Below are 10484 nucleotides of genomic sequence, written 5' to 3' on the forward strand. Positions count from 1 at the left end.
TAATTTTATCTTTACTTTTTTTTTTATTTGCAATTGGAAAAGAAAAATGAAAGAGGATAAAATTTATTATTTCATTGTAAAAATTAAGGAAAAATTCATCATTTAATACATTAAAATATAAATATGAGGGCCAATAGTTATTTTTGTTGTGCCAATAGCGCTTTCCTTACAATATATATATATATATATATATATACAATGATTATTTTCTATTTATTATTTATGATGTTTTATTTGTATTATTGTTATTTATTTAATATTATTAGTATGTTTTGCGTTATTACGCCAAAGCTAATGCGCACGCATACATACACACACAAAAATTACAAAAAACTAGAGAAAATCAAAAAAGAGAAGAACAATGGATTTACGTGGTTTGATAATGTACATATGTGCACAGAACGCTTATGTAATTTCCACCATCATCAAATGAAACCTGTCTTAGAATTTCACTCCTTTACTATAATATGTATGTATAACCCCATATGAAGAACCCCAAAATACCTTCATACAAAAATACAATTACATTACGATCTGACTCAAACATATTGCACCATATTCCCCCCCCCCCCCTCCCCCCCCCAAGCGCAGGCACCCACCTACCGAGCTTAGTTTAAGTAGACAAGAAGGTTTCTTGCATGCATGACTCAAGTTGTAACAAACTTAAAGTGGAGAGTTAGAAGGAGTGAATGTCATGGTGATGCATCAATATAGGGAAGGCAACAATGCTGCTGATTTTCTTACTAAAGAAGGAGAAAGGAGAAATAATGTAATCTACGAAGAGCAATACCTTCTATCACGTTATCTGAAAGGTATCCTTCAGATGGATGTGTGGGGTCTTGTTTCCGTTCGTCGTTAGTTCATCTCTAGAGTTTCGTTTGGTGTATTTTATTTTATTTTTTGGTTGTTTTTATGTTTATTTCTCCTTTGTTAGTTATGTTTAATTTTATTTGTCCTAGTTTGGTTGGTTGGTGTTAACTTGTAACCATGGTATTCCTCCGCCAAAAGTGAGGGTTTATTAATAAATAAATTGAGGTACCGCCCTCTTTTAAAAAAAATAAAAATAAAAATAATAAATAAATAAAATAAAATAAAATAAAAATAAAAATAAAAAACTTAAAGTGGATAGCCCTCTAAATATGAGTCATAACTCAGTACTATCATCCTTAAATTTATTATTACTACTATTCTCATTTAGCCCTCAAACCCTAAAAAAAAAAAATTGTCTTCAATGTTTTTATAATAAGGAAAATTAAAAAAAAAAAAAACAGAAAAAGTGAAAAATTGAAATAGTCAAAAATAAAATTTTGTTGTAAATAAAAAAAAAGAAATATAGGAAAGATTAAAGTAAAGAAATTTGGAGCTATAAAAATTCACCGTCTAATTTTTCAGAAACTAGATGTTGCTAATTATCTTTTTATATCCATTTTGATCATAAAACATGTCTTTATATAGACAAAGATTATATTGGCATCACAAAGGTTATGCATAATGAACCATTACGCGGGTATACCAAAAGTTATAACCTATTTTCAAGATAGTCATCCACATGTATAATATACATGTTTTATAACACTTTCCCTTAGATGACTATACACTATGAATACGCCTCGTTAAAACCTTTGCTAAGGAAAATCCTGTGGGACAAAACCTTAATGAAGGGAAAAGAGTACAATATTATACGTCCCCTAAAAAATACAATCAATTAAGAAATGTCCTTAAGTTGTCTCATTCCAATGTTATGTACATGTTTTTTAAAAATTGAAATTGGTAATGCTTTTGTGAATAGATCTACTAAGTTGTCACTTGAACAAATTTTGCAAATGTCAACATCTATTTTCTTCATTAGTTCATGAGTGTAAAAGAATTTTTGGGAAATATGTTTAGTTCTATCACCTTTTATGTATCCATCATTGATTTGTGTAATTCATGCTACATTGTCCTCGTACAATATTGTTGACTTGTCATTCTCCAGTAATAATCCACTTGTCCCTTTAATGTGTTGGATTATAGTTCTTAACCATATACATTCACGACTTGCTTCTTGAACTGCCATTATTTCTGAATAGTTTGAAGAAGTAGAGGTGATCATTTGCTTTACGGACTGCCATGAGATAGCAGTATCACCACATGTAAAGATATATCCTATTTGTGATTGAGAATTATAAGGATCAAAAAGATATCCAGCATCAGCATATCCTTTCAACACAGAATTTACTCTCTTTGGGTAAAACAAACTCATATTAGATGTGTCGTGGAGATGACGAAGAACATGTTTTACTCCATTTCAATGTCTCTAAGTTGGTGTAAAATTAAACCTTACCAGCAAATTTACCGCAAAAGTTACATCTGGTCTAGTGCAATTTGCAAGATACAAAAGTGCTCCTATTGCACTAACATAGGGTACTTCAGGACTAATGATTTCTTTATCATCTTCTTGAGGACGAAAAAGATCTTCTTTCACATCAAGTGAACGAACAACCATCGAGGAGCTTAATGGATAAGATTTATCCATATTAAATTGTTTCAAGATTTTTTCTACATAAGATGATTGATGAATAAGAATTTCACTTGTTAAATGTTCAACTTGAAAATCAAGATAAATTTTTTTCTTCCCAAGATCTTTCATTTCAAATTCTTTCATTAAATAGTATGCAGTCGTTGAGATCTCTTTTGGAGTTCCTACCATGTTTATGTCATCAACATAAACCGCAACTATAACAAATCCAGAATTTATCTTCTTGATAAAAACACAGGGATAGATAAGATTATTTTCATATCCAACTTTCAACAAATATTTACTTAGACGATTGTACCACATTCGTCTAGATTGCTTCAATACATACAAGGGTCTTTGTAATTTAACATAATACATTTACCATTGTTTTGGATTATATGTTTCAGGCAATTTAAATCCTTTAGGGATTTTCATATATATGTCATTATCCAATGAGTCATATAAGCAAGCTATTACTACGTCCATTAGGCGAATGTCAAGTCCTTCGGAAACCATTAAACTAATCATAAATCTGAAAGTAACTGTGTAACGACCTGCTTAATATTCTTTTTCTTTTTTTTTATACTATGATATTTAACATACTCTGATACCATACTGGGTTGAACCCAATCATGAAACTAAGCAGCAAGAAGCGGAAATCAAATAAACATACCCATATATAATTATATACAATACAATACCAAAGTGTTATCAGGTTTCCCAAAATACACATATATGTATGTTCCCCCAATATCCTCAACCAGTGAGGGGTATAGAAAAATATTCCCAAAAATATACTCACTCTCTCTCTGATAGGCGATACTGAAGCCCCTCTATTTGCGAGCCTTGTATGCTTGCCTACCTGGATCACCTGAAAAATGAATCAACACTAGAATGAGTCTACGCTCAGTAAGACGAAATATGTTATTACTAGTGTGTGGCAATTGAGCTACAATACTGAGAAAATCTATTACTATATAGTCATGTATCACTGTATCTATAAAATATAATACTAGAAATATAATCTTCATCTTATACCTATTGCTTAACATTTTTGTACTTTAGATTTCTATTCAAAATACTGCTAATATATGTATATGTTTTCTGTTTCTGTAAAATTGTATAAACATAATAATAACTGTAAACTTCCCTGTGGATAACTGTGTGTCATGATTTAAGCCCTCATGACAGGGTTGTGTGGCCTATAGGCGGGATTTACCCTAACTGGCCAACCAGGAATAAATCACTATACTCCATAGTCTGATCAGCCCTCCTCAACCCATATCTGATGGGGAGTCTGTCCACTTGTGGGCTCTATGCGATCGACATTTATACCACGTATTATCTGACTAAGTGGTTGCACTCTATAAACTGTATGTAGCTACGGTACCGTGCTCTGTAAACTGTATAGTCCAACAAGGTCTGATTGTAATGACCTGCTTAATTACCATTTTTTTTTTTACTATAATATTCTACATGCTCTGATACCATGCTGGGGGTAAACCCAATCATTAACCTAAGCAGCGAGAAGCATAAATCACATAAACATAACCATATGAAAATATATACGCAATACAAAACCAATACCATACAATACCAGAGTATTACATGTTTTCTAAAATATACACATATCATTGTTTTCCCAAAATACCCTCAACTAGTTAGGGTATACTAAAATTCTTTCAAAACATACTCACTCTCTGACAGGGCACCACCGAAGCCCCTCTATCTGGGAGCTTGGTCTGCTCGCCTACCTGGATCACTTGAAAAATAATTCAACACTGGGATGAGCCAACGCTCAGTAAGACGAAATATGCTATTACTAGTGTGTGGCAAATGAGCTACTATACTATGAAAATTTGTTTTATATAATCATGAATAACTGGATACAAAAGTACAATACAAGTAATAAAATACACCACCCCTTTCCATGTTGCTTAATGTAACAGTATTATAGGTTATAATTCAAAGTACTTCTAGTGTACATAAGTATGGTCCCCGTTTTTGTAAATTCGTACGTACGTAATAGTAACTGAAACTGCTCCCTGTGGCTATTTGTGTGTCATGACTTACCCCCTTATAACAGGATTGTGCGGCCCGTAGGCGGGATTTACCCTGGCTGGCCAACCAGGAATAAATCACTATACTCCATTGGTCAATTTACCCACCTCAACTCATATCTAAATGGGGAGCCTAACCTCTTCAAGGGCCTAGGTGATCGACCTTACCACGTATTATCTAAATAGGTGGTTGCACTCACAAAGTAACATAATATCTGTAACAACGGTACCGTGCTTTGTAGCTGCAAGTCCAACAGGGTCTGATACTATATAATATATTTCTATATACAACTATCTGAATTACCATGATTCTAAAATAATCGTAATAACCACGATGCTGTATAACTGTACTATAATTCATATGTCGTAGTACTAAGAATTTTATAATCATAGCACTGAAACTGCATAATCATAATACTGAAACTGCATAATCATAATACTGAAAATTGTGTAATCATGGAACTGAGATATCGTAAAATCAGAATACTGAAATATCGTAAAACATATATTCGTACTATATTCATATTCAAAAGCCACACGATACTGTAATACATAATTTTCATCATATAATAAATTGTATAATATTTTAAAAATACCTAGCATAGCATATTTCCCTTACCTGACTACTGGAAAACCCCTATAGTATACTAGACTAACACCCGCAGGGCCTTTTACAAAACACCCTGAAAATAATATTTTCCAAAATATAATATCAGTATTTCTCCACCTATATCATTTCTTATAACTACCATAAAGCCAAAAATAGGTTAAAAGGCCTTACCCTGAATTTGGGATGAAATCCTACTTTGTTTTCCCCACGATCAGCTCCGGCAGTCTTGTAGAGAACTTCACTGAGAACGTCGTGGTAGCCTCAAATCTTCAATCTAGCGACTGGCAGGGCCAAAATCGAAGAGAGAAGGGAGAGAGTGACGTAGGGAGAGAGAGGAAAGAGAGGGAAGTCAGAAATTATGATAAAAATCCGAGCTTTTCCTACTTATAGGGTTAGATTCGTCGACGAGACACATCACCTCGTCGACGAGTCCTTCATTAAATTCATCGACGAAACCTTGTATTCGTCGACGAAATTCAGAGTAGCCAAAAACCTCGCTCGGTATTTTCTCGTCGACGAAGCCCTGTATTCGTCGACGAAATCCTTTATACGTTTGTCGACGAAACCTTGTGTTCGTCAACGAAGCTCGGCAATATCCTTGAAATTATTATATTCTCCAAAATGTAATGTCGTCGATGAAGTCTACGGCCTCCTTCTGTTTCTATTTCTCTCTCTCTTATTATTAAAATGCTATTATTCTTCGGTTCACTACACTGATACTATATAATACATCTCTATATATACAACTATTTGTTTTACCATGATTCTGTAATAACTGTATAAATCATGACACTGTAGAAAACTGTGTCTATATCAACTGTGTTTTTATAATAAGCTAAAAAATTATATGTCATTGTACTGTAAAACTGTATAATCATGGTATTTCTATAATTGCTATAAAATACAATCATTGTCTATATATTCTATAAAACACATCTCTGAAAATATTGTAAAGCATGTTTCTACACTATATCTATATTCTCAAGCCACACGATAATTTTAAAACATATTAATCATATATGATAAACTGCATAAATCCCTGTTGTAGAACAATACTTTGGCGAAATATTTATAATTTTATACTGAAAACATTCTCAAATAACCTAACATAGCATATTTCTCTTACCTGTTTCTTGTTAAAGATCTCTCACTATAACAGGTCCAACACCCGCAGGGTTCTCCACTCAACACCCTGAAAATCATAAATCCCAAAACAAAACATCAATAATTCTTGGCCTACATCATTTCTTATAACTTTCATAAGGCCAAAAATAGACTAAAAGGTCTTACCCTGAATTTGGGATGAAATCCAACTTCATTTCACCAACGATCTGCTCTGACAGACTTGCAGAGAACTTCGCCAGGAGCGTCGTGGTTGCCTCGGATCGTTGATCCGGCGACTAGCGGGATCGAAATTGAAGAGAGAAGGGAGAGAGAGACGTAGAGAGAGAGAGAGAGAGAGAGAGAGAGAGAGAGAGAGAGAGAGAGAAGCGTTGAAAATGGGTAAAAATATGGGTTTTCCACTATTTATACTGTGGCCTTCGTCGATGAGACATGTCATCTCATCGACGAATCTTTCAGTAAATTCGTCGACGAAATTCAGGTTGCCCCAAAACCTCTCTCGGTATTTTCTCGTCGACGAGATGTGGCTTCGTCGACGAATTTCCTTATGCGCTCATCGACGAACCCCTGTATTTGTCGACGAATTTCCTCATGCGCTAATTGACGAACCCCTATATTTGTCGAAAAATCCTGGAAATTCCTTAAAATTATTATTATCTCTAAAATGCGATATCATTCGCATTCGTCGACGAAGTTTACTGCCTCCTTCTGTTCATGTTTCCATTTTTCTCTCCCTCTTTATTATTAAAATACTATTATTTTGTTGGTCACTACAAGTTACATTCATAATAGGGGAATAGGTCTCATTATAATCTATACCAGGCCTTTGTGAGAAATCTTATGATACAAGACGCGCCTTGTATCTCACAATTTCATTTTTTCATTTCTTTTACCTACAAAATCCCACTTGTACCCAACAGGTTTGACATTCTCTGGTGTTTGGACTACTAGTCCAAATACCTTACATTTGGCTAATGTGTCTAGCTCAACCTGTATTGCTTCTTTTCATTTTAGCCAATCATTTCAATATCGACATTCTTCTACAGTTTAAGGCTCAAGCTCATTATCATTAATAAATTTTGAAGCAATCGCATATGCAAACGCATTTTCAACAACAACTTCATTTCTTCTCCGCATATTTTCAAATTTTAATGAGATCTCATATTTTTTTGGTACCAGAAACACTTCTGGTGTTGCTTTTATGGAAATATAGGATTGTTGATCTATATTTCTTTTAACCTCTTCTTGAGTGTTAACGACCTCTTTTGGAGTGTCACTTTTATTCATTTCCTTTTTCTTTCGAGGAACAGTATCTTTTGACCCAATTGGTCTACCACGCTTTTGGCGCATCTTAGATTCATTAGATACTATTTCCATTGGGTGTTCTTCAGGAACAATCAATCTAGCAGCAATATTTGTGGCCGAAACATGTGATTGAGTGACCCTTTTGGTGTCTGTGAAAACATCTGGCAATTGATTTGTAGCATTCTACAAATGAATTATTTTTTGAACTTCAAGGTCACATTGATTTGTGTGTGTATCAAGATTAAACAAAGTTGGTGTGTTCCAAAAAATTTCTTGTGATTTTAATCCTTTGCCTTTTCCTTCTCTTGAAGACAAGAAAATTTATTCATCAAATTGACAATCTAGGAATCTTGCTTTAAAAAGATCACCTGTTAGTGGTTCATGTTTTACATCATTGCGTAGGTACAATAGGAAAATATATTACTAAACCAAAAATTCTAAGATGAGATATAATAGGTTGGTGGTTAAACACAAGTTGTGAAGGTGAAAACTTGTGATATGTAGTTGGTCTAATTCTAACCAAAGACGCAGCATGCACTATAGCATGACCCCAAGTAGATGCAAGAAACTTTGATCGCATAAGCATAGGTCTAGTAATAAATTGTAAACGCTCAATGAAGGATTCCGCTAAATCATTTTGCGTATGAACATGTGCAATAGAATGTTCAACACTTATTCCTATTGACATGCAATAGTCATAAAATGCTTTTGAAGAAAATTCATCTTCATTATCTAAATGGACAGTATGAATGGTATGATCTAGAAAACTTGATCTTAACTTTATTATTCGAGCATGAAATTTAGCAAAAGCAACATTACAAGTTGAAAGTAGACAAACATGTGACCATCGAGTGGAAGCATCAATTAAAACCATGAAATATCGAAAAATGGTCAGCAAGATGGATGGATTGGGCCACAAATATCTCCTTGTATTCTTTGCAGAAAAATGGAGATTCTAAAGGTAATTTAGATGGATAAGGTCTAACAAATAGTTTTCCTTGAGCACAAGAAATACAAAAATAATCACCAGGTAAAAGAACTTTCTGATCCTTTAATGGATGTTCATATGTATTTTCAATGATTCGTCGCATCATAGTTGAACCAGGATGGCCAAGACGATCATGCCAAAGTATCAAACTTCAAGGCTTAGAGCACTTCCGGTGCAAAAAATTTGATTCAACCATCCTTATTTTTGTAAAATATAGGTCAGATGAAAAACTTGAAAGTTTTTCTAATATGATCTTCTGGTTTGAAACTGTAGATGTAATTAAAAGATATTCCATATCTCCTTCATTTTTTATTTCAACATGATATCCATTGCTACGTATATCTTTAAAACTTAGTAGATCTCTTCGAAATCTACTAGAATACAACACATCATCAATATACAATTTTGTTCCATTTGGAAACATAATGTGAACTCTTCCAGAGCCCTCTATTACATTTGAAGAGCTAGATATTGTATTAACATTAATTTCAGCTAATGTTAATTGCAAAAAATATTTTTTAACACGAAGAATTGGGTGAGTCGTGCCACTATCCACCAAACACATGTCATCCTCCATTTTATCAAGTTTATTTTGTATGATCTAGTAAATAAAAAATAAAATTTTAGAATTAGGAAAGATAAAGAAATATTACCAAGCATATTTTATGTAAAACTTTTAATAAAAAAATACATAAGTTATTTTTTCAAAATAACATAAACATGAAGATAATTTAATAGTAGACATTTCTATCCCCAATCAAATTATCAATTTTGCCACTAGGATCCTAAAAAAAATCAGAAACATCAAAATCAACATCCAAATGAGACTCATACTTAGCATCAACGGGTTCAGACAAATTCACTTCAACATCTTTCCCTTTTTTTTTTAACGATGCCTTGTAAAGATCAACTAGGTGTTTAGGAGTGCGACAAATTTGAGACTAATGACCTTTTGTTTCACACCTATAGAAAATATTATCATTATTTTGCACTTTGTTATTTTGTTCAGAACTTTATTTATTCTTTGCCCATTTCCTTTGAGTCTTTTCAGTACCTTTGCTTTCAAACTTTGAAGGATGATCATCTCAGGTTCAAAAATTGTTCCTACCACGACCCCTTTTACCACCACGACCTTGTCCATTACCTTAAGAAAAAGTCACATTCACTTCAGGGAATGGTGTTGAGCCAGTTGGACGAGATTAATGATTTTTCAACAAAAGCCCATTATTTTTTTCAGCCACTAGTAAACAAGAAATTAGCTCAGAATATTTTGTAAATATACGCTCTCGATATTGCTACTACATAAGCACATTCGAGGCACAAAAAGTTGAATATGTTTTTTCTAATACATCATCATTAATAATTTTTTATCCACATAACTTCGATTGAGAGCTAATTTTAAACAATGCTGAATTATATTTACTTACAGTTTTAAATTCTTGCAATCACAAGTGTATCCAATCATATCGAGCTTTTGGAAGAATTATTATTATTATTATTATTATTATTATTTTTTGTGTTCATATCTCTCCTTCAAGTTGTTCCAAAGAATTAATGGGTCCTTAATAGTAAGGTACTCAATTTTCAATTCTTCGTGTAAATGGTGTCGAAGGAAAATCATTTCCTTTACGTGATCCTGTAGGGATACTTGATTTCCTTCTTTAATTGTACTACCAAGATTCATAGCATTAAGGTGAATCTCAACATCAAGTACCCATGATAGATAATTTCTTCCATAAATATCAAGGGCAACGCATTCAAGCTTTGTGAGGTTTAACATCCTAAAGTCACTTGAAAAACAAATAAAAATTCAAAGTTAGGTATATATTAAAATGGAATGTTGCTCTCACATATATTCCAATGTAAAAACATTTAGGGGCATGTACTCAAGATAAGAGATAT

The sequence above is a fragment of the Malania oleifera genome, chromosome 3, assembly GCF_029873635.1.
Source record: "Malania oleifera isolate guangnan ecotype guangnan chromosome 3, ASM2987363v1, whole genome shotgun sequence".
In the NCBI taxonomy this organism is placed as follows: Eukaryota; Viridiplantae; Streptophyta; class Magnoliopsida; order Santalales; family Ximeniaceae; genus Malania; species Malania oleifera.